The sequence below is a fragment of the Hyla sarda genome, chromosome 5 (genome assembly GCF_029499605.1).
Source record: "Hyla sarda isolate aHylSar1 chromosome 5, aHylSar1.hap1, whole genome shotgun sequence".
Taxonomy (NCBI): Eukaryota; Metazoa; Chordata; class Amphibia; order Anura; family Hylidae; genus Hyla; species Hyla sarda.
The window spans coordinates 31368277-31392574 of record NC_079193.1 but is presented as its reverse complement, the minus strand read 5'-3'; the positions used below and the strand labels follow the sequence as shown (position 1 = coordinate 31392574).

The 24298-nt window shown below is 46.9% G+C and overlaps 1 protein-coding gene and 1 long non-coding RNA gene across 3 annotated transcripts in view; one reads left to right on the top strand and one right to left on the bottom strand.

The window, feature by feature from the left end:
• STEAP1 (STEAP family member 1) overlaps positions 1 to 24298 on the top strand; it is a 265974-nt gene that overhangs the window by 163540 nt on the left and 78136 nt on the right. The gene's annotated exons all lie outside the window — the stretch shown is intronic.
• On the bottom strand, positions 115 to 24270 carry LOC130273025 (uncharacterized). Of its 2 annotated transcripts, none has more exons than XR_008843842.1 (5): positions 24160 to 24270; positions 7781 to 7831; positions 6506 to 6590; positions 4785 to 4890; positions 115 to 494 (listed from the first exon to the last, which is right to left on the bottom strand). It is a non-coding gene; the product is annotated as an uncharacterized LOC130273025 (long non-coding RNA). The 2 variants fall into 2 exon arrangements; XR_008843841.1 differs by lacking the exon at positions 24160 to 24270 and adding an exon at positions 9103 to 9288 and having other exon boundaries at positions 7781 to 7898.

The following is a 24298-nucleotide window of genomic DNA, read 5'->3' as shown; positions in this document are numbered from 1 at the left end:
AATATACATGAGCTTGTCGAGAAATTACTTTGACACAGACACAAGCAGTGTTCAGAATCAGTTTTACTGAGGAGGTGGAAAGACCCCTCCTTATATATGTTACAAGCAAAAAAACAAGAAGGGTGTTGTCATACCATATGGTACAATACTTAATCTATACAGGATGTTTTTCCTGAATCTGAAGGGGGCCACTTCTTGAGAATATCCTGTTAGAACATTTCTCAAACCCTATGAGGCCTCCTGCTTTCCTTCCAGAAAAATCATAGTTTTCTAAGAAAGGTAGTACAGAGTTCAATCATTGTTGGAAATGGACAACATGGTCGCTTGAACAACACTTATTCTCTGACAAATCCCCCATTAGAAGCTTGGAAAATGGCAGCAGTGTTTATATTGAAAGTACTTCAGAGGCTCTATACCACCGTCTGTCAAACTTTCGGATTACATGCTCCGGTGCTTCACCGGATTCCCACCACTGTACCCTTTTCCTTTAATTTCTGAAATATACCGAAACAAGTGAAAGCATTATTTGAAATACAGGGGGGTATCTTACTTGATGTTTAATCCTACAATAGACTCACATATTAATAAAACACAAGAGGACAAAAAGCAAGAATAATATAGTCATGGAACCAAACAGGAAATGGCTGATTTTAGTAGCCGTTGGCAACCAACCACTAAATGTGTCATACCAGTGGTGTGCAGTTTCATCCTTAATAGATGAAGCTAATCCTAGAACCTGATCTTTGTCTATATATGCAGACACTAAGCTATCCTGTAAGGTGTGATTATATCTATTTATGTGTTTTCTTACATGTTCGGCATCTTTTAAGAAATAATGCAATTTAGATAAGTCGTCGATAAATGTCGTCAGTAAAGGAGGGAAGAGTTATGTTTACGAGTATAAGCAAGCATTTATCATTTTCAAACAAGAAAGTCTCATTTTCCCAATGTAGTACATGAACACCTGATATGCACCCTGAGAAGGGAGCAGTAAGATTAAGGGGTATGAGAGTTTCATTATCATTACCAAACACACTTGTCGAGGACCTACCTCAATAAAATGTTTCCCACAGTGACCGGAGTTCTGTAGAACTTACATATGTTATTTTCATGTTGTAATAGACAAGGTTCATATACCTCAGGCCCTTCACCACAAACTTTACCCTTATTAGCATCATTACACAAGGCTACCGTATTTTTCGCCATATAGGACGCTCCGGCATATAAGACGCACCGATTTTTAAAGGAGGAAAATATAGAAAAAAAAGATTCTGAACCAAATACTGTAGTAAAATATTTTATATCAGTATAGTTCCCCCACAATAGTTGGCAGTATAGTTCCCCCACAATGGTAGGCAGCTCCTCCCCCCTCCCCCCCACAATAGTTGGCAGTATAGTTCCCCCACAATGGTAGGCAGCTCCCCCCCCCACAATGATTGGCAGTATAGTTCCCCCACAATAGTTGGCAGTATAGTTCCCCCACAATGGTAGGCAGCTCCTCCCCCCTCCCCCCACAATGGTTGGCAGTATAGTTCCCCCACAATAGTTGGCAGTATAGTTCCCCCACAATGGTAGGCAGCTCCTCCCCCCTCTCCCCCACAATGGTTGGCAGTATAGTTCCCCCACAATAGTTGGCAGTATAGTTCCCCCACAATAGTTGGCAGTATAGTTCCCCCACAGTGGTTGGCAGTATAGTTCCCCCACAATAGTTGGCAGTATAGTTCCCCCACAATGGTTGGCAGTATAGTTCCCCCACAATGGTTGGCAGTATAGTTCCCCCACAATGGTTGGCAGTATAGTTCCCCCACAATGGTTGGCAGTATAGTTCCCCCACAATAGTTAGCAGTATAGTTCCCCCACAATGGTAGGCAGCTCCTCCCCCCCCCACAATAGTTGGCAGTATAGTTCCCCCACAATGGTAGGCAGCTCCCCCCCCCCCCCCACAGCCATACAGCTTCCAGCCATATACAGTGTACGGCTGGAGGCTGTATGTCTGTACTGTTGCTGCCCCCACAGTGTTCCGGTCACCGCTCCTCTGGCCCGGTGTCACAATCTACTGCTATGGCCTATGGACCATAGCAGTAGGTGCCGGGACCAGAGGAGCGGTGACCGGAACGCTGAAGATTACACACCGCCGGTCACTCACCAGGCCCGGTCGGCGCGCGTCTTCCTCCGGTCCTCTGGCGCCTCTATGGTTGTACGCACGGGACGTCACTGAGGTCCCGTGCGTACAACCATAGAGAGGCGGAGGATCGCAGGAAGACCGCAGAAGGACCGGAGGAGGGCGCGCATCGGCCGGGGAATGGTTAGTGACCCGCGGACATCCTTATGTCCGGCATAGGAAAACCTATGATTTTATCTGCCCGGGCTGGCTCCTGTGTGCAGAGCAGGTAAAAACTAATACTGTATATTAAAAACCAGGGGGCCTCCAGCTGTTGTGAAACTACAACTACCAGCATGCCCAGACAGCCTTTGCCGGTCCGGGCATGCTGGGAGTTGTAGTTTCTGAACAGCTGAAGGCACCCTGGTTTTTAGTATACAGTTATTATTAATTCACCTGCCCGGCGCCCGGAACTGTATGTTCCAGGCGTAGGGCAATAAACATAGCCGGTGTGAGGTGAAAAATTCACCGGCGGTCATGAGGGTGCTGCGGGTGGGGAGCGGGTAGTCAGCGCTGTACCGCACCGCCGCAGCCTCTGTACTTACCGCTGACTTCCCGCTCTCGCCCGCAGCAGCCTCGGGCGTATATTCGCCGTATAAGACGCACCAACTTTTCCCCCCCACATTTTGGGGAAGAAAAAGTGCGTCTTATACGGCGAAAAATACGGTAAATCGTGTGTCTTGTTCTTTCCATCCAAATATTTACCCAGAATTTCAGGATACCAGTATTCTGGAGGATTATTTACTGTAGTGACAAGTAGACATATGGTAATCAATCTACACATTAACCCCTTTAAGGACTCAGCATTTTTCAGTTTTTGCATTTTTGTTTTTCCTCCTTACCTTTTAAAAATCATAACCCTTTAGATTTTCCACCTAAAGATCCATATTATGGCTTATATTTTGCGCCACCAATTCAAATTTGCAGTGACATTTAGTGATTTTACCCAAAAATGGTACCAAAATGGAAACGGAAAAAAAAATCATTGTGCGAAATTTTTTTAGAAAAAACGCCATTTTGTCATTTTGGAGGCTTCCGTTTCTACGCAGTGCCTTTTTAATTTTATGATTTTTTATTTATTATTCTGTAGGTCTATACAGTTAAAATGACACCCTATTTAGGTTTGATTTTGTTGTACTTCTGGAAAAAATCATAACTACATGCAGGAAAATGTATACGTTAAAAAAATGTCCTATAACTTTTTTATTTTTCTGCATATGGAGATGTATGAGGGCTAATTTTTTGCATCGGGATCTGAAGTTTTTATCGGTACCATTTTTGTTTTGATCTGACTTTTTGATTGCTTTTTATACATTTTTTAATGGTTTAAAAAGTGACCAAAAATACGCTATTTTGGACTTTGGAATTTTTTTACGTATATGCCATTGACCGTGCGGTTTAATTAACAATATATTTTTTTGAGTTTGGACATTTACGTATGCGGCGATACCACATATGTTTATATTCATTTTTATTTACATAGTTTTTTTTATGGGAAAAAGGGAGTGATTCTGACTTTTATTAGGGAAGGGGTTAAATCACATTTATTAAACTTTTTTTCACTTTTTTGTTGCAATATTATAGCCCCCATAGGGGGCTATAACATTGCATACACTGATCAATGATCAGTGTTATCGGCGCTTGACTGCTCCTGCCTGGATGCTTTCAGTTTCACTTCAGACGAGGCTGTCAACTTTGATCGCCGCGTCTGAAGGGTTAATACCAGGCATCACCACAATCAGTGATGTCCGGTATTAGCTGCGGGTCCCGGCCGTTGATGGACAAACCACGTGACCCCGCGTTATATCGCGGGAGCCGGCGAAGGATGTAAATATACGCCCTGCGTCGTTAAAGGGGTAGTCCAGTGGTGAAAAACTTATCCCCTATCCTAAGGATAGGGGATAAGTTTGAGATCGCGGGGGGTCCGACCGCTGGGGCCCCCTGCGATCTCTCTGTACGGGGCCCCGGCTCTCCGCTGAGATAGCGGGTGTCGACCCCCGCACGAGGCGGCGGCCGACACGCCCCCTCAATACATCTCTATGGCAGAGCCGGAGATTGCCGAAGGCAGCGCTTCGGCTCTGCCATAGAGTTGTATTGAGGGGGCGTGTCGGCCGCCGCCTCGTGCGGAGGTCGACACGCCCCCTTCCAGCGGGCTGTCGGGGCTCCGTACAGGAGATCGCGGGGGGCCCCAGGGGTCGGACCCCCCGCGATCTGCAACTTATCCCCTATCCTTAGGATAGGGGATAAGTTGCTCACCACTGAATCACCACTGGACTACTCCTTTAAGGAGTTAAAGTTGTTTTTCCAGGCTTTACACGGTAGGTCTCCAAGTGTCCTGCACACCACCTATCTTCACATTTGACATATTTACCATGTGTTTCATGATGTTTATAATTGCCTTGCCCCGGTCTTCTTTCTTACAACAGTTTATCAAGTCCATTAGTTGCACAATTACCCTACAACATTACACAAGGTTCTCAGTTGTATTATTTACTGTATCTATGATTAGGAAATCAGTAGTCAGACAAGGATATACTCATATTGATCCACTGCAGGCAGTAAGATGAACTCCACTTATAGTCTCTAAAACAGTTAAGATGGTTATGGTGTGTCAGACAGATACCTTTTATTGTTTTACCTAGGTCATAACAGATGCAAATAATGCAAATCTTCTGTTCTGCATTGTTGAATCCTGAGGCCATCCAATGTAAGGATATCACACTTCATTGCTACAATTGTAAAACAAAAATAGAGAAATAGAAACACAGCAGCACATCCACAATTTGTATTTTTAATCTACTTGCTTCTCAGCATTAATTCAAACACTAACAGGTTGTTAGTATACATTTTGATCAAAAGGTACAAGCCCACTCGCCACGTCAAGGCCACTTATTTAGAGTGGGTCCCTAACTCAACATTGGCATAGCACCGGGTGGCGGCCACGACCACCGCAACACCATGCCCACAGGGGAAGCGACCAAGTGGCCAGGCAGCCCCACTGCTGCCCGACCAAGCCCCTGGCTAAGGGCCACACCACCCCACCCCGCAGACAGAGCATCACTGTAACATTGACCGCCACAGTGCATCCACACCAATGTGAACACCAATGTTAATATGTTTCTCTATTTGTGTTGTACTATTCATAGCTACCTTCGCCTACTGTACAGGACCTTACAAGTCATCATGGGGTGCAAGGCTGTTGGCACTCACATTTTCCTATGATCTCTCCAGATGCCGTCCTTACCCTGTACCACCTCTTTCTTCTTCCATTTTTCTCTGTCAGCATGCATTGCTGGTTCCTGTAAGAGACCTAACCAGACAGATCCACATCTCCCCATCCACCTGTGCACTCTGTCTCTGTACCATAACTGGGGGTAGATGGGACCGGAGCACTGCAGCTTTGGCAGTCTTTTCCACTATCTGGGCAGGACTGGGGATAAAAACCAGCCCTGGAAATTATTGCATACCAGCCCCACAACACATTGTGCCAGCCAGTGGCGTTGCTAGGGTTGGTGTCACCTGGTGCGGTAGAAAATGGTGTCACCCCATACTTCCCCCCCTGCCCACAGTAAGTTTTTAGCCTGTTGTGACAGACACCACTGTTGTAGAGCATTGTGAGAAATTCCAGTATAATAATCAGATATACCAGTTGCCACAGAATGGGAAAGTGTTAAAGAAGTTTTCACCATTTAAATATACAGCTCCCAGAATTACTTAAAGGGGTATTCCACTGGAAAACATTTACTTTTATATCAACTGGTGCCAGAAAGTTAAACAGATTTTTAAATTACTTCTATTTAAAATCTTAATCCTTACAGTACTTATAAGCTGGTGTATGCTCCAGAGGAAGTTGTGTAGTTCTTTCCAGTCTGACTACAGTGCTATTTGCTGACACCTCTGTCCATGTCAGGAACTGTCCAGAGCAGGATAGGTTTTCTATGGGGATTTGCTCCTACTAGGGACAGTTCTTGACATGGACAGAGGTGTCAGCACAGATCACTGTGGTCAGACAGAAAAGAAATTAAAAAAGAAAATAAATTCCTGTGAATCGCTTATACAGCAGCTAATAAGTACTGGAAGGATTAAGATTTTTAAATAGAAGTAATTTACAAATCTGTTTAACTTTATAGCACCAGTTGATTAAAAAAAATGTTTTCCAGTAGAGTACCCCTTTGAGCAGTGGTGAGGTTATGCTGGGAGTTGTAGTTTCACTGACCTAACTGTAGAACTGACAAGCGACTACAGCTCTGATAGGACATAGAGAGGAGAATGTACAATGGAATCAGTGACTACAGGTGACGTCTTCTCTATAGTCTTCCCTTATCTAATTCAGATGGTACATACCGCCTGGACTTGTTCCAGCTAAAACTTCTCTCTGCAGAATGTGACGCCCAGACGTCTCCTCACTATGTCAGCGCATTCTCATCCTCTATATGAAAACAAGTATTATTATAAACCTGCCAGACACTGTCTCCTCTAAATATAATATTACTATACTCTTTGATTATAAACCTTCCATACACCATACCCACTGAATATAATACTACCACACACTGTACATTCTGAATATAATACCAACCAATACTGTACACTCTGATTATAAATCTGCCACATACTGTACCCCTGAATATAATACCGCCACACACTGTACCTACTGAATATAATACTACCACATACTGTACCCTCTGAATATAATACTACCACCCACTGCGCCCTCTGAATATAATACTACCACACACTGTGCCCTCTGAACCTAAATCTGCCACATACTGTACCATCTGAATATAAATCTGCCACATACTGTACCCCTGAATATAAATCTGCCACATACTGTACCCCTGAATATAATACCGCCACACACTGTACCCACTGAATATACTTCCATATACTGTACCCTCTGAATATAATACTACCACACGCTGCGCCCTCTGAATATAAATCTGCCACATACTGTACCCTCTGAATATAAATCTGCCACATACTGTACCCACTGAATATAATACTACCACATACTGTACCCTCTGAATATACTACCACAAACTGCGCCCTCTGAATATAAATCTGCCACATACTGTACCCTCTGAATATAAATCTGCCACATACTGTACCCTCTGAATATAAATCTGTCACATACTGTACCCCTGAATATAAATCTGCCACATACTATACCCCTGAATATAATACCGCCACATACTGTACCCTCTGAATATAATACTACCATCCACTGCGCCCTCTGAATATAATACTTAGAGATGAGCGAACTACAGTAAATTCAACTCGTCACGAACTTCTCGGCTCGGCAGTTGATGGTTTTTCCTGCATAAATTAGTTCAGCTTTCAGGTGCTCCTGTGGGCTGGAAAAGGTGGATACAGTCCTAGGAGACTCTTTCCTAGGAAAGTATCCCCCTTTTCCAGCCCACCGGAGCACCTGAAGGCTGAACTAATTTACGCAGGATAAGACATCAAAATAATCAAAATAGAGTTCTTTCAAAATGTTTTAAAACAAATCACTTTCAATGCACATTAATAATGAAATACAATCTTCAATAAAAATTACAGTTAAAAAAAAATTATAATAACCAAATACTCATTAGCTGACTTTAAATGCTTAGGCAATACCTATCATTTAAATAGTGATCACTTTTTTTATATCCTCTTCTTTTGTTACTCCTATAATACAATCAGACAATTAATTGAATCTTCTCATACACTGCACTTTGGCTTCCATCTTGCACAACTGTGAAAACAAAACTTATTAGGAAATTATTACAATATCATCAAACATGTTCAATTATTATCATGTGGCTTTTCTTTTGTTCTTTACTAGTTTAAGTGTTACCATTGCAACACAAACAACTTGCACAAACAGCTTCACAAAGAAAACATTTAAAGGGAACCAATCATCAGATTTTACCCTATATAACGCTTGGTAAAGCGTTATATAGGGTAAAATCTTTATTTTCGCCATTCCCGGGGGACGCTCCTGCCCCCAGGGATGGTGAAGATATGAAGTTATAAACTAGTCACCGCCGCCGCCGCAATTAGTCACCTGGGCGGGGAGCTCTTCTCATCTACTCCCGTTCTTCGGCCGGCAGCGACGCCCCCTCCGCTTGATTGATGGGCCGCGTCATCACTCTGCTCCGTCTGTTCAGTGAGCGGAACGATGACGCGGCCCATCAATCAAGCAGAGGGGGCGTCGCTGCCAGCCAAATAACGGAAGTAGGTGAGAAGAGCTCCCCGCCCAGGTGACTACTTGCGGCGGCGGCGGTGGCGGTGACTAGTTTATAACTTCATATCTTCACCATCCCTGGGGGCAGGAGCATCCCCCGGGAATGGCGAAAATAAAGATTTTACCCTATATAACGCTTTGCCAAGCGTTATATAGGGTAAAATCTGATGATTGGTTCCCTTTAAATTTCATGTATTCCTTATTCATTAATACCCATTACACATATCCAATATCTTTTATATCATAAGACCAATCCTATGAACGTCATTACATAATTACATACACAAAATGAAAGTATTAGCCATATATCACACAGCTTTCCCACAGACCTACCACACCCTCTGCATTACATAGTGCTCAACACTCCTCATCATTTTCACTCATTGACCACTACCCCCATTCATCACATGCCTTCCATCAAAACCTTAAATCTCCATTTCTTTTGTCTGGTATTTTAACTACACCTACCGCTTTTCTCCCTAACCCTATGAAGCTGCTAACAGCAATCTGCTCCTCCGCCTGTCTTATCACTTGTAAATATCATTATTTTTTTTAGACTAACCTGTGTGCTTTCTCAAAAATACAATACATACAGTTATTTGTCTACTCAAGCTACTTTGTCCAAAACCACTAAGATAATTGGGCAATCCTGCTCTTAGATTATAACACAGACACAGTTTTGAAATTGAGGGTACTACCACTCCCATCATACCTTCTATTTATTCCTTTCTTCATCATTTTTGTATTCTGTTCCAACCCTCTTGCTGCTCGGAGCAAGTCCATTGGAGAGGCAGATCTCCATTCGGGCTTGCAATCCTGCAGTCCCTCCACAAAAGCCATTGTGAGCATTGTTTCTCTTATAGCTCCAGCTCAGTCATAACCCAGATCTGTCCATCTCTGTTGGCAGTGGCGTCTCCAGCATTCAAATTTAGGGGGGGCACATGGGGGGCCAGTGACAAAAGTGGGGGGGCAATTTTAAAACGTGTGTATGTGTCTATATATATATATCTATCTATATATATATATATACACACACACACACACATATATATATATATTTATATATATATATATATATATATATATATATATATATATATATATATAAACACACAATGATTTTTTTTCCGTTTTTGCCATATATTTTTGGGTAAATGACTGGTGTCATTATAAAGTAGAATTGGTGGCGCAAAAAATAAGCCATCATATGGACTTTTAGGTGCAAAATTGAAAGGGTTATGATTTTTAAAAGGTAAGGAGGAAAAAACAAAAGTACAAAAACGGAAAAACGCTCGGACCTTAAGGTGTTAAAACTTTTGGACACTACCATCAACTTTGATAGCGGCATCTAAAGTGTTAATGTCAGACATCAGCCTGATTGGGGATGTCTGGCATTAGCCGAGGGTTCTAGCTAATGATTTATACAACACAGTGGGAGCGGGCACTGTGCATACACATACGCCTTGTGTCCTTAGGGCTCATTTACACGGATGGATCCCCAGCATATATTACGCTGCGGATCCCCCGACAATGCACACATCGCGGCTCCTCTCGGCCTAGTTCAGAGAGCAGGAGGAGCGGCCATGATGTGCGCGAGTATACACATCAAAGCGTGTCTGCTCGTAGCGGAGGATTGCCGTTATGAGCAGGCACAGATGAAGGCAGCACTGTAGGGTCCATTGTCGGCGGATCCGCAGTGTAAAATACACTGTGGATCCACCCCTGAATGAGCCCTTAGGATACGCTCACATGTACAGGATCTGCTGTATATTTTCTGTAGCTGATGTTGCTACCTATTGAAGCTAATGGGTTGCAAAATCAGCTGCACAAAATATGCAGCAAAAATATGCAGCAGATCCTGTACATGTGAATGTACCCTTAAGGGGTTAATGATAATCTAGCAGTGTGTTCACATGTTGTCCTTCCAGAGGGGTCACTTTCCCTCCTCCAGTGTCCACAGGTCTCCAACAGGTCACATTACCAGAACAATTTATGGAAAAATCGCGGCAAAAATTGCGCTGTTTTACCGCGATTTACGAAAAATCGCGGTAAAAGTGCACAATTTTTGCCGCGATTTTTCCCAAAAATTGTTGTGATAATGTGGCCTGTTGGTGACCTGTGGACACTGGAGGAGGGAAAGTGACCCCTCTGGACTGCTATCATACACATTACTCAGCCCCGGGTTAGACTGCTGATCAGGGGGGAGAGAGGGAGGACAGGACATCATTCACCTCACATGAAGCAGCCGCTCTGCTGTGTGACCTGTCAGATCTCGGCCCATTCTCTCCTGTGCTGGGGGCGGAGCCATCAATGTATCGGGACATCCCTATTTATTTTAAATTGGGGGGGCCCAAGGGGGGGCACGGCCTGATCTAGGGGGGGCCATGGCCCCCTCTGCCCCCCCTAGCGACGCCACTGTCTGTTGGAGTTTGTAGAAAAATTGTTCTACTCCCTCTGCCTTTTCCCGGATTATATTAGCAAGTGACAGGGAGGTTTCTTTAAATTTTTCTTCTGCCCAATCCTGCAATCCCCTGCAGAACTCTCTCCCTGAATCTAACCCTTCCATTCTATATTCACTAGGTTGACCTACTTTTCCACTATTGCTTGTAAAAGCATTTGTCCCATAGCTTCTCTCGCTTTTTAGATTAACAGAAGTTGCAGATCTTTCCATGTGGCCGAATAAGTTAGCTGGATCTGCTTCATTGCCCTTGCAAATGGTATAGGGTGTTCTATGGGGTCAGGGACCTGTTGCACTATGGACTGATGTTCTTGGGGTGTCCAAGGTTTATAAAACTCTTGAGTGGTAAAATTCCCAGGGGTATGCCTGATTAGGGACATTTGTGGCGCAGACATCGTAGCAGTAGTATCAACTCCAGTGTCTTTTTCCCCATGTAAGTCTAGTTGTAGCATTGATTGTATTTGCCCTGGTACATAAGTCTCTTTCCATAGCAGAGGATAAATTCCCTTTGCACATAGGAACGATGCTCCACAGTTGAAGCAAGTATTCCTCCAGTCTGGATTCTGTTGGTCACAGACTGCACAGATCCATCCTTGGGAGTGATACTGGCTGCTTGGTGCAGAGGAAGTATGTCCTGGGGCTGTCTGCTACCTGTAAGGGGGAGGCTGTTTGCTCCCTTCTTCGGGGACTGCATAGTAAACTATATGCTTCCCCTTTCTATTTTCCTTCCTCTACATCCCTACTTACATCTTCCCATGCAATTGACATATCTGTTAAGCCTTTTTTCACCTGACTCCTTCCTTTCCTCTACTATCTGCTTGGCTGTCTTCCATTTAACTGGTATCTTTTTGCTGAAGAAGTTACCCATTTTCTTCTGCTTCTATCCCCATTTACTTCACTGTCTCTTTTATTCCTGACTGCACTAGTGCTAATTCCGTCCTGTGAGTCTTAATATTCCTGACTTGACCCAAATTCCTGAGTAAGTCTAATTCCTTTACCAGAGATCAGTTAGGGAGTTCAGGGATTTAGTTTCTTTTCTATCTCTCTGTGCTATTTTCTAGACATGTGCAATTCGGTTCGGCACGAATGTCTAAATTAACGAATTGTACCGTTTTCGTGCATTCGGACCGATCCGAATGCACGAAAACATATTTTGAACATTCCCGAATTGCCACGATAATACGAATAGTAAAGTAACGAATACATTCGTTATTTCCCGTCCATAATGCTGTAAATAACGAATGCATTCGTTATCTGTAAACGAACGTGAAGAATTCATTCTGATAACAAATATAAAAAGGATATAGATAGTTTGATTTTTCGGATACATTCGGTATTCGGGTACATTCAGTAAATCTTTAGTCTTTTTTTGGACTTTAGCGATCCTAATAAATAATGGAGATACCTTTTTTATAAAAATTTCGTAGGGTATCATAAAAAAATCATAATAAAAAAGATACAGTGGTGATGGAAAAAATTGTATCTAATGAAATGTATCTTTTTTATTATGAAATGTTTATTCATTTTTAAACAGGGATCAATTTATGTGAGCGGGTAAAGCACTAAAAATGTAGCCGACAATAATGAAAATGTAGTGTGTGCGTGTTTTTCACTTTTTTTTAAAACATTTTTTTAGGTAGTACTACTACTCCCAGCATGGAACACACTCTTCCATGATGGGAGTAGTAGTTACCTGTACTAATTGACAGATCGCAGGGGTCCCTTGCGATCATCTTGTATAATGTACAGATGCGCCGGCTGCTCTTCTATGGTCCCCTGCACTCACGTATATGTACACATATTCATATTTCCCGCAGAGCTGTGATTGGCCAGATGGTTCCAGCCAATCACAGCTCTCTGTGAGAAATAAGAATATGTGTATATATACGGCCGTGCAGGGGACCATATGAGAACAGCCGCCGCATTCATACATTATACTGGAGGATCGCAGCGGGTGTCAGGAGTGATACCTGTAGTGATCTTTCCTTTACTACAAGTACTAATACTCCCAACATGGAGCACACTCTGCTCCATGCTGGGAGCTGTAGTACCTGCATTAATAGACAGATCGCAGCGGGTGTCAGAAGTTACACTCGCTGCCATATGTCTATTAATGCAGGTACTACAGCTCCCAGCATGGAGCAGAGTGTGCTCCATGTTGGGAGTATTAGTACCTGCAGTAAGGGACAGATCCCAGGGATGTCACTCCTCCTGACACCCGCTGCGATCGTCCTTATGTGAATGTCGGGATCAGCTGTTCTCAGGGCTTCAGAGCCAGGAGAACAGCTGACGCTGAGCCGTAGGTATACATCGTATATCTACTGCCCAGCAAGAACTTACAGTGAGCCTGCAATGTGTATATACAGTATACACATTGCTGGCTCACTTAACCCCTTGCTGAGCTGTGCGCTATGCGCAAGCCCAGCAAGGGAAGAGTTAACTTACACTGCTGGACAGTGTAGGTTAACCCTTTGGGCGGTATACACTATATACAGCTATCTATAGATAGCTGTATACAGTGTATACAGAAGACGAAGTCCAGCTTACTTCCCTCGAGTCCCGGGCCGGGTTCGCGTAGCTCCGCCCCCTCGTGATGACGTCATTAGGGGGCGGAGCTACAGAAGGGAACAAGGCTAATTAATCTGAAGCTCTGTTCACATTGTACGTTTTGTATAATGTGAACAGACCCTTCTGGCAGTGTCTACCCAGACAGGGAGACTCCAGCTGTTGCTAAACTACAACTCCCAGCATGCCCAGACAGCCAAAGGCTGTCTGGGCATGCTGGGAGTTATAGTTTTGCACCAATTGGTGGCTCCCTGTTTGGGTAGACATTGCATCATGGGTGCTCTCCCCAGCGGACAGCGCCAAAAATGTCATAACCAATTTTTTGTGTTTTTTTCTTCTCGTTTCAGATCCGTGTATGCAGAGGATTACTGCGGATTCGATGGATTACGGCGGATTATTTATTTTTTCCTTTAATAAAATGGTTAACGAGGGCTGTGGGGGAGTGTTTTTTTAAATAAAATAATTTTTCCAATGTGTTGTGTTTTTTTTTTTTTATTGAATTTTCAAGGTTATTAGTGGACGCTGTCTTATTGACGGAATCCATTACTAGGCCAGGGCTTAGTGCTAGCCCCAAAAACAGCTAGCGCTAACCCCCAATTATTACCCCGGTACCCACCGCCACAGGGGTGCCGGGAAGAGCCGGTACCAACAGGCCCGGAGCGTCAAAATGGCGCTCCTGGGCCTAGGCGGTAACAGGCTGGCGTTATTTAGGCTGGGGAGGGCCAGTAACAATGGTCCTCGCCCACCCTGGTAACGTCAGGCTGTTGCTGTTTGGTTGGTATCTGGCTGAGAATGAAAATATGGGGAACCCTATGCGTTTTTTTTTAAATTTTTTTATTTAAATAAAAAAAAAAAACGCATAGGGTTCCCCGTATTTTCATTCTCAGCACAATACCAACCAAACAGCAACAGCCTGACGTTACCAGGGTGGGTGAGGACCATTGTTACTGGCCCTCCCCAGCCTAAATAACGCCAGCCTGTTACCGCCTAGGTCCAGGAGCGCCATTTTTGACGCTCCGGGCCTGTTGGTACCGGCTCTTCCCGGCACCCCTGTGGCGGTGGGTACCGGGGTAATAATTGGGGGTTAGCGCTAGCTGTTTTGGGGGCTAGCACTAAGCCCTGGCCTAGTAATGGATTCCGTCAATAAGACAGCTTCCGCTACTAACCCTGAAAATTCAATAAAAAAAAAAAACACAACACATTGGAAAAATTATTTTATTTAAAAAAACACTCCCCCACAGCCCTCGTTAACCATTTTATTAAAGGGAAAAAAAATAATCCGCCGTAATCCATCGAATCCGCAGTAATCCTCTGCATACACGGATCTGAAACGAGAAGAAAAAAACACAAAAAATTGGTTATGACATTTTTGGCGCTGTCCGCTGGGGAGAGCACCCATGATGCAATGTCTACCCAAACAGGGAGCCACCAATTGGTGCAAAACTACAACTCCCAGCATGCCCAGACAGCCTTTGGCTGTCTGGGCATGCTGGGAGTTGTAGTTTAGCAACAGCTGGAGTCTCCCTGTCTGGGTGGACACTGCCAGAAGGGTCTGTTCACATTATACAAAACGTACAATGTGAACAGAGCTTCAGATTAATTAGCCTTGTTCCCTTCTGTAGCTCCGCCCCCTAATGACGTCATCACTAGGTGGCGGAGCTACACGAACCCGGCCCGGGACTCGAGGGAAGTAAGCTGGACTTCGTCTTCTGTATACACTGTATACAGCTATCTATAGATAGCTGTATAAAGTGTATACCGCACAAAGGGTTAACCTACACTGTCCAGCAGTGTAAGTTAACTCTTCCCTTGCTGGGCTTGTGCATAGCGCACAGCTCAGCAAGGGGTTAAGTGAGCCAGCAATGTGTATACTGTATACACATTGCAAGCTCACTGTAAGTTCTTGCTGGGCAGTAGATATACGATGTATACCTACGGCTCAGCGTCAGCTGTTCTCCTGGCTCTGTAGCCCTGAGAACAGCTGATCCCGACATTCACATAAGGAGGATCGCAGCGGTGTCAGGAGGAGTGACATCCCTGGGATCTGTCCCTTACTGCAGGTACTAATACTCCCAACATGGAGCACACTCTGCTCCATGCTGGGAGCTGTAGTACCTGCATTAATAGACATATGGCAGCGAGTGTAACTTCTGACACCCGCTGCGATCTGTCTATTAATGCAGGTACTACAGTTCCCAGCATGGAGCAGAGTGTACTCCATGTTGGGAGTGGTAGTACTTGTAGTAAAGGGAAGATCACTGCGGGTATCACTCCTGACACCCGCTGCGATCCTCCAGTATAATGTATGAATGCGGCGGCTGTTCTCATATGGTCCCCTGCACGGCCGTATATATACACATATTCCTATTTCTCACAGAGAGCTGTGATTGGCTGGAACCATCTGGCCAATCACAGTTCTGCGGGAAATATGAATATGTGTACATATACGTGAGTGCAGGGGACCATAGAAGAGCAGCCGGCGCATCTATACATTATACAAGAGGATCGCAAGGGACCCCTGCAATCTGTCAATTAGTACAGGTAACTACTACTCCCATCATGGAAGAGTGTGTTCCATGCTGGGAGTAGTAGTACTACCTAAAAAATGTTTTAAAAAAAAGTGAAAAACACGCACACACTACATTTTCATTATTGTCGGCTACATTTTTAGTGCTTTACCCGCTCACATAAATTGATCCCTGTTTAAAAATGAATAAACATTTCATAATAAAAAAGATACATTTCATTAGATACAATTTTTTTCATCACCACTGTATCTTTTTTATTATGATTTTTTTATGATACCCTGCGAAATTTTAATAAAAAAGGTATCTCCATTATTTATTAGGATCGCTAAAGTCCAAAAAAAGACTAAAGATTTACTGAATGTACCCGAATACCGAATGTATCCGAAAAAAAAACAACACGAATACCCGAATACCGAATGTATCCGAAAAATCTAAACCGAAAATATTGCCGAACCGAAATTTTTTTCCAAAACGAAAAAACGAAACGAAATTAAACGAAAATTTTTCTAGTGCACAAGTCTACTATTTTCCAGATAGGGTAAACAGAAGAAGACAGATACAAGGCAGTTATATTGTCTAGCTCATATGACATGGCTCTTTCTCATTGTGTGTTCTTACAGGCCAGAAGCATAAATATATCAAGAAGGCATGCACACACCTACCCCTCTGGACAGAAAGCAAAGGCTACCTCAGGAAACACAGATAAGATTGGTAAGATAAGGTCTTACCTTGACAAGCACTTGTTCCTTTAGATCTGTGGTTTCGGGGGTCTCCTGCTTTCCGCTTGGTCCAGGGGGATGATGCTGCCGCTCTGCTCTTGATGTTGGCTTCTGGCCCCACGTTGGGCACCAGGTTGTCAGGGAAGTCTTCAAGGCAACTTCAATGCGATGCCACAGAGTTTCTTATTAATATACACGAGCTTGTCGAGAAATTACTTTGACACAGACACAAGCAGTGTTCAGAATCAGTTCTACTGAGGAGGGGGAAAGACCCCTACTTATATATGTTACAAGCAGAAAAATAAGTAGGGTGTTGTCATACCGTATGGTACAATACTTAATCTATACAGGATGTTTTTCCTAAATCTGAAGGAGGCCAATTCATGTGAATATCCTGTTAGTCAAACCCCACACCTAGTAGTGACTCCAGGTGGGGGTGCAATACCCCATATGAAGCACCCGCCCTTTAAAACGTAACTTTTATTTTGAGTGTATATAGATGAGACTTGTGAAAACTTGATAGGTGGCAAACAATCTTCAAGGCAAACAATCGCCACCCTAGTATTTATATGTATGCTCTCAGCCAGAGGGCATGTAAATTCCCTGTGCCTGCAGGACTACAGGGACTATTTGGTGGCTATGTTGCTGACTTTAAAAACACAGTAGCATAGCCTCCCCTACATGTTTCTTGACAGCAGTCATAAGCCTCAGACACCCCTGATGATGTCACGAAACATGTAGGGGAGGCTATGCTACTGTACACTCAAAATGTACACTCAAAATAAAAGTTCAGTTTTAAAGGGAGGGTGTTTAATATGGGGTATTGCACCCTCACTTGGAGTCACTTACTAGGTGTGGGGTTGGATATTTGGTATTAAATTAACCCCTACATCATCCTTGGGCTATTTGTTAGTGCTTAATATCCTGTTAGAACACTTCTCAAACACTGTGAGGCCCCCTGCATTCCTTCCAGAAAAATCTTAGTTTTCTAAGAAAGGTAGTACAGAGTTCAATCATGGTTGGAAATGGACAACATGGCTGCTTGAACCAACACTTATTCTCTGACTGTATATATATTTTGGAATGCCTTATATATTTGCTAATAATAAACTATAGGAGTCAATTGACACCTAATTGACATGTCCAAGATAGCCAGTGATGTGAAGCTGCGCTGTGGCAGCAGCACACGAGACAACCCCGGACCGGACAGTATGGGAGGGGAGGGGGTCCATGACAGGGGACAGCTCTGGAGCGTCCGGGGTCAGGGAAAGTTCAGGGAGGGCAGATGGGGGACAAGGGGCGGAGAGTTAGGGTAAGTTATAAATAAAGGGGGCAGTGGGGACGGTGACCACTGGCCGAGGAGACATCGAGGGAGAAAGTTGGGCTTACCATGGATGCTGCGCTGGAAGATCTGATGCGGAGGGTCCGGGACGAGGTAGTGGCGAGGGGCGCTGACTGGCTGGTGCCGCAGCTGCAGGGTCTTCAGGCCGGGAGCGCTGCAGAGGGATCCGGGCCCCCAGGTCCAGTGCCCGCCGATCCAGGCCCCCTTCTCGTCTGAGCCCGGAGATAATTCCACGCACCCGCCGCCGCCATGCGAGCCCCTTGCGGGACCCTCCCGCTACCCCTGCACCATCCGATCCCACTCCTGAGGGCAGGGGGGCGGGGAGGAATCCACCGGGCATGCAGAGGGTGGCGGAGACGAGCGGCGCTGTCGCGGCTGCTGGGAGAGGAGGCCGCAACGCGAACCTGGACGATACGGCTGTCCCTCGCTCTGATGTTCCGAGAGCGAGGGGGGCCCGGAGGTCGGGGAGGAGGCGCAGTGTTTCTCCAGTGGCCCGGAGGGGCGCACGAACCACGCGGGTGGCTGTTGGAGGGAGCCAGGAAGAGGCTTCCGGTATCGCTGAGGCCCCCAGGAATTATGGGGGCCGGAGGTCTGGGCACCATGACGATGGGAGAGGCCAAGATCCTGCACGGGGGAGGTCGGGGAATGGTCTGGCCCTGGGCACGTCTGAAGTGAGCTCAGCTGAACTGAGCAGTGATGGGGAGGGGAGGGGCCGGGACTCCCCTGCCTTGAGTGCTACAGGAGAGAGACTTGCCTCTGTTGTCAGGAGAGTGGAGACAAGAGGAGTCGGGGCAGGAGGAAGACGCAGGCTGTCTGTGGCTGGGAGTGTGGTGGAGCTGCCTGCACCAGCTGGAGGCAGTGTTGCTGCTGATGGAGTGGATGTTCGTGGAGCTGCAACAGCGGGGTCTGCCCACCGCGTGCCGTCTGGATCTACGGGAGCTGCTGCATCGGGTGATGGTGGAGATTCGGGAGCTACAGCCGCTGGTCACCTGGGGCCAGAGAGGCTTGGTGAGTCTGCTTCATTGTCCAATGTGGGGGGGGGGGGTTGTGGGAGGGGCTACAATCTTTGCTGCGTGATGTTAGAAGTCTTTTGCAGGACAGGGCCGCGTCTAGCAGGGGGTCCCCGGTTGCTGTGTGGGAGGCAGGACAGGGTCCGCAGGGGTTGGTGGCGGCAGACAAGGCAGCTGGGGGGAGTGGGGGGTCTGCAGTGGTGACAGCTGGGGTTGGTACTGAGGTCGAGATAGGGAGGGGTGCGATAGTGGGGGCGCCGGCGGCGCCGGCGGCTAAGGCTGGGGATGAGGTGAGATTGGCGGATGCGGCTAGGGGGGAGGTTTATGTCTGTTTTGAAGGGCCGCTGGGGGCTCATTTGAAGGCGGAGGTCAGGGAGAAAATATGGAAGGATGAGTATGTGGAGATATTTTCTCTCTTGCCTCTGGAGAAATTTAATTTAGACAGGGTGAAGCCGGATGAGTCTAAGAAGGAAGAGGAGGAGCGTCAGCGGTATCGGTTGATACCCCGGACGTTTTCCAATTGGTTGCAGGCCTTCGCCATCCTAGCCAGTGTCGTTGGGGAGAAAGCGCCTGGGAATTGTTCAGGTCTTTTTTGTTACATGGATTCAGTGGGGGAGGCATACAGGGTTTATGGGGGTACCGCTTGGTTGCGGTATGATGAACAGTTCCGGCAGCGGAAGGCGGTTAGGCCTTCTTTACACTGGGATCATAAAGACATTGGGCTTTGGATGAGGTTGATGGCGGCACCGAAGGGTGTGGGCCAGTCCTTTCGGGACGGGGCCGGAGCGACCGGATCTGGGTCCGGTCGGCCGGCGGGGACGGGTAAAGGGTGCTGCTGGCAGTTTAATGAGGGGCAATGCTGATTCGGGGAGGGATGCCGTTTTAAGCATGAATGCTCCGGTTGCGGAGGTGCTCACAGTTTGTCCCGATGTTTTAAAAAGGGGAAGAGAGGGGGATTGGAGATTGAGCACAAGGGGGGAAACACCAGTGGGGGCAAGGATGGGGCCTTTTTTAGACAGGTACCCAAATAGGGGGGATGCGCGACTGTTGAGGGAGGGGTTTGAGTTAGGATTTCGTATCCCGTGTGCCAATGTTAAACCGCAAGGGGTGGTTAGGAATTTGGTGTCGGCTCTGCGGCACCCGGAGGTGGTTAGGGAGAAGTTGTTGAAGGAGGTGGCGTTGGGCTGCATGGCGGGCCCATTTCAGGAGGTTCCTTTGCCGGAATTACGGGTGTCCCCTTTGGGGCTCGTTCCGAAGAAGGAACCGAATAGATTCCGGCTTATTCACCACCTTTCACATCCGGTGGGAGGCTCGGTGAATGACGGGATTGATCCGGATGTGTGCGCAGTGACGTATACCTCTTTTGATGCGGCGCTGGCTTGGGTCCGGAAATATGGGAGGGGGGCTCTCTTGGCTAAGACAGACATTGAGGCGGCGTTTCGCCTTTTGCCGGTGCACCCGGATAGTTTTGGGTTGTTGGGGTGTTGTTGGGAGGGGGAGTATTTTGTGGATAAATGTTTACCTATGGGGTGCTCGGTGTCGTGCGCACTGTTTGAGTGTTTTAGCAGGTTCCTGGAATGGGTAGTGCGGGCCGAGTCTCAAGTTGATTCGGTGCTGCATTACCTCGACGATTTTTTGTTCGTGGGTCCGGGTGGTTCGGCGTTGTGTTCGGTGTTATTGCAGACTATGGAGAGGGTGGCGGCCGGCTTTGGGGTGCCCTTGGTGCCCGACAAGACGGAGGGGCCGTCCACTCAATTGAAGTTTTTGGGCTTGGTAATAGACACGGTGGCCATGGAATGCCGGCTGCCTGAAGATAAACTGAGTGAATTAAAGGGGGCGGTGGTGTCGGCGGCGGGGATGCGGAAGTTGCAACTTAGGGACTTGCAGTCGTTGTTGGGTAGGCTGAATTTTGCCTGTCGCATTATGCCGATGGGGCGTGTCTTCTGCCGCAGGTTGGCGGCTGCGACCGCGGGGGTGACCAGGCCGCGGCATTATGTTCGCCTGACTGCGGATCTGCGAGCTGACTTGGCGGTGTGGGCGGAGTTTTTGGAGGTCTATAACGGTAGGTCGGTCATCATGGGGGGGCAAGTGTCTAATTGGGATCTGGAGTTGTTTACCGATGCGTCGGGGAGCCATGGGTTCGGAGTATATTGGCAGGGGGAATGGTGCGTCGGTGCATGGCCGGATGAGTGGAGGTCGGCAGGGCTGGTGCGGAACTTGGCTCTATTGGAATTATTTCCTATTCTGGTGGCGGTTGAGATTTGGGGGGATAGGCTCCGGGACAAGAAGGTATGCTTTCGGTGCGATAATCTGGGGGTGGTGCAAGCAATTAATGCGCAGACGGCGAATTCGCCGCCGGTTGTGCGTTTGTTGCGGCAGCTGGTGTTGAGGGGGTTGCGTCTTAATGCGCAGTTTGTTGCCTTGCATGTTCCTGGGGTTCAGAACGAAATTGCTGACTCCCTTTCTCGTTTCCAGTGGGGTCGATTTCGGGCGTTGGCACCGGAAGCGGAGGTCGAAGGGATCGCATGTCCGGAGGAGCTGTGGAGAGTGGTTTAACGGCGGCTTTTGGGCTTGTCAGGCGGTCGGTCTGTGCGAGCACCTGGGCCGGCTATTGTAAGTGCTGGAAAGAGTGGGAAGAACTGGTGGCAGGTATGGGTGTGTTGCAGTCTGTGGGGGATTGGGAGGCGGCAGTCTTGTTTTTTGTGGGGAGGTTGTATGAGGACGGGGTGTCCGGGTCCGGACTTAGCCGGCGGCTGTCGGCTTTGGCGTTTTGGTTTCAGGTACGGGGAATGCAGGACGCTACTAAGGCGTTTTTGGTTAGAAAGGCGGCCAGGGGGTTTCGGAGGGGCTTGCAGGTTAGGGACTCCAGGAGGCCGGTGTCCTTTTCTTTGTTAGTGGAGTTAGGTGGTGTTTTGTCCCGGGTGTGTCTTTCGAATTTTGAGCTGGTTCTGTTTTGGCTTGCTTTTTCATTAGCGTTTTTTGGAGCGTTTCGGGTGTCGGAATTGGTGGCACCGAGTAAGGTCTCGGTGGGAGGGTTGTTGGTGTCTGATGTGACTGATGACGGGGGTAATTTGACATGTGTGGTCCGGCGCTCCAAGACAGATCAGTTGGGTCGGGGTTTTGTGGTGAGATTGGCGCCGTTGGCTGGGTCGGGCATGTGCCCGGTGTCTTGTTTTAGGGCATACGTGGCTATTCGCCCGGCAATGGGGGGGCCGTTGCTGATGCACGAAAGTGGTGAATTTTTATCTAGGTTTCAGTTTATTCGAGTTTTCCAGCTGGCCTTGAAAAAACTGGGTAGGGGTAGCGGGGACTTTAGTTCCCATTTATTCAGGATTGGGGCTGCTACAGAGGTTGCAAGGTGGGGGCTGGGACCAGATGCTATACGGCGGATAGGCCGGTGGGAATCTGATAGATTTCGTTTATATGTGCGTCCTCATTTGATGTAATTTCGGTGGGTTTGTTGCTGTAAGGGGTTTTTGTTTGTTGTTTATGTTTTTCAGGTGCTGCGCCGTGCCTAATCTGGATCCTGGGACACTCATATGTGGTGAGGGGTGCGGCGAGGGCCGCGGTGCGCCCGGATGGGCGGCAATTGGGGTTTTCCAGGGAAGAGGCACAGGTGAGGTGGTTGGGGCAAGGTGGGTTGCTGTGGGGGGGAGTTCTGCCGTTTTTACAGAAATATGTCGACCTTGATAGGGCCCCTGATGTGTTAGTCCTTCACGTGGGGGGCAATGACTTGGGGGGCAGGACGGCCAGGTCCTTGATGAGGGACATTAAGCTGGACCTGTTGAGAATCTGGTCGTCATTTCCGGGGATTTTTATCATATGGTCGGACATTGTGGCCAGGCTTAAATGGAGGCGGGCAAGGTCGGTGGCTAGCCTGAACAGGGCGCGGGCAAAAGTTAATAGAGTGGTCAGTCGTTTTGTGGCTAGGAACGGGGGCCTGGCGGTCAGGCACAGGGAATTGGAGGTTGCCTCTTCCGAGTTTTTGGGGCCTGATGGGGTCCATTTGAATCCCATTGGGACGGATCTTTGGGCGTGGGAAATACGAGACATGTTGGAGAGGGCGGTTCAGTTGTGGGGGAGCGGCCGCTTGTAAGGAGTCACAAGAGGCCGTCGGTGGCAGGAGCTAGAGGGGGACTTGGAGACAATTGGAGAGAGTTGGCACTGAATGGGATTGTGAGGCTGGGGGCGGTACCCAGCCTCGTGTGGTGAAACCCTGCGGGAGAGGCCCAAAGGGGCGGGGGTCTCTGAAGGCGGTGCCCTGGGGTTAAGGGAAGGGACGACCCAGGGCAAAGTAGGAGACCCGAGGAAAATTTGGGATGCCTCCAAGTCCTCTCTCTGGCTAGGTGGTAGAGTCGAGTTAAAGGATATTTGCACTAGTTTGTTTGTATAGGGATATGTGTGGTCAGGTAATGTTACATGAGTATGTTTAATGTTATTTAAAGGTTAATTAATATTTGAGGATTAAGTTATGATGTTTTTGAATAAAATGGCCGCTGTGGCCTTTATACCAAAAGTATGTGGTCCGTGTCTTTTATGGGGGGAGTAAGTAAGAAGAAGGGGCACAGCGCAGGTGGATGATACCCTAGTCATGCAGTAGCTAGTAATACAGAGCGGGGAGGTGGAGGTAAGAAATGTATATTGAAGAGCCGATTCGGAATTGTCCGGAAATCTGAGGGGACGAGTGGACGGAAAGTTGTCCAGGGTGCATGGAACTCCCTTACAGTGGCCCTAGAATAAATGAGGAAGGTGGGGGGTGCAGTTTGGCCACCGCTGTGATAAATGCAACACTAGGTCTGGGCCATATTGGCCTAGTGACAGATACACCACTACATATCACATACAGGAAAAAAAACTATACATATACACACACATGTATAATCACAAATACAAACACACACACACATATATATATATATATATATATATATATATATATATATATATATATCATGTTTATATACACGCTGTATACACACAACACACTATAAATGCATGTAAAGAGAAATAGTTCACATCACATATGTTCACACACTGGATCAGTGTTTCCCCAACCAGGGTGCCTCCAGCCTGCCGTGAGTTGTAGTTTTGCAACAGCTGGAGGCACCCTGGTTGGAAAACACTGCACTAGACATAAATATACTTACTTTTACTGAGAGCTTGCTGGGGACAGAGAATACTTTAGCAGCTAGGTGTTGATGGCCGGATTCTGTGCTTCATGAATCATCTCACCCATCGACCAACAGGCAGATACACTGTGCGAATCTACCAGCAGCAACAGGAGGA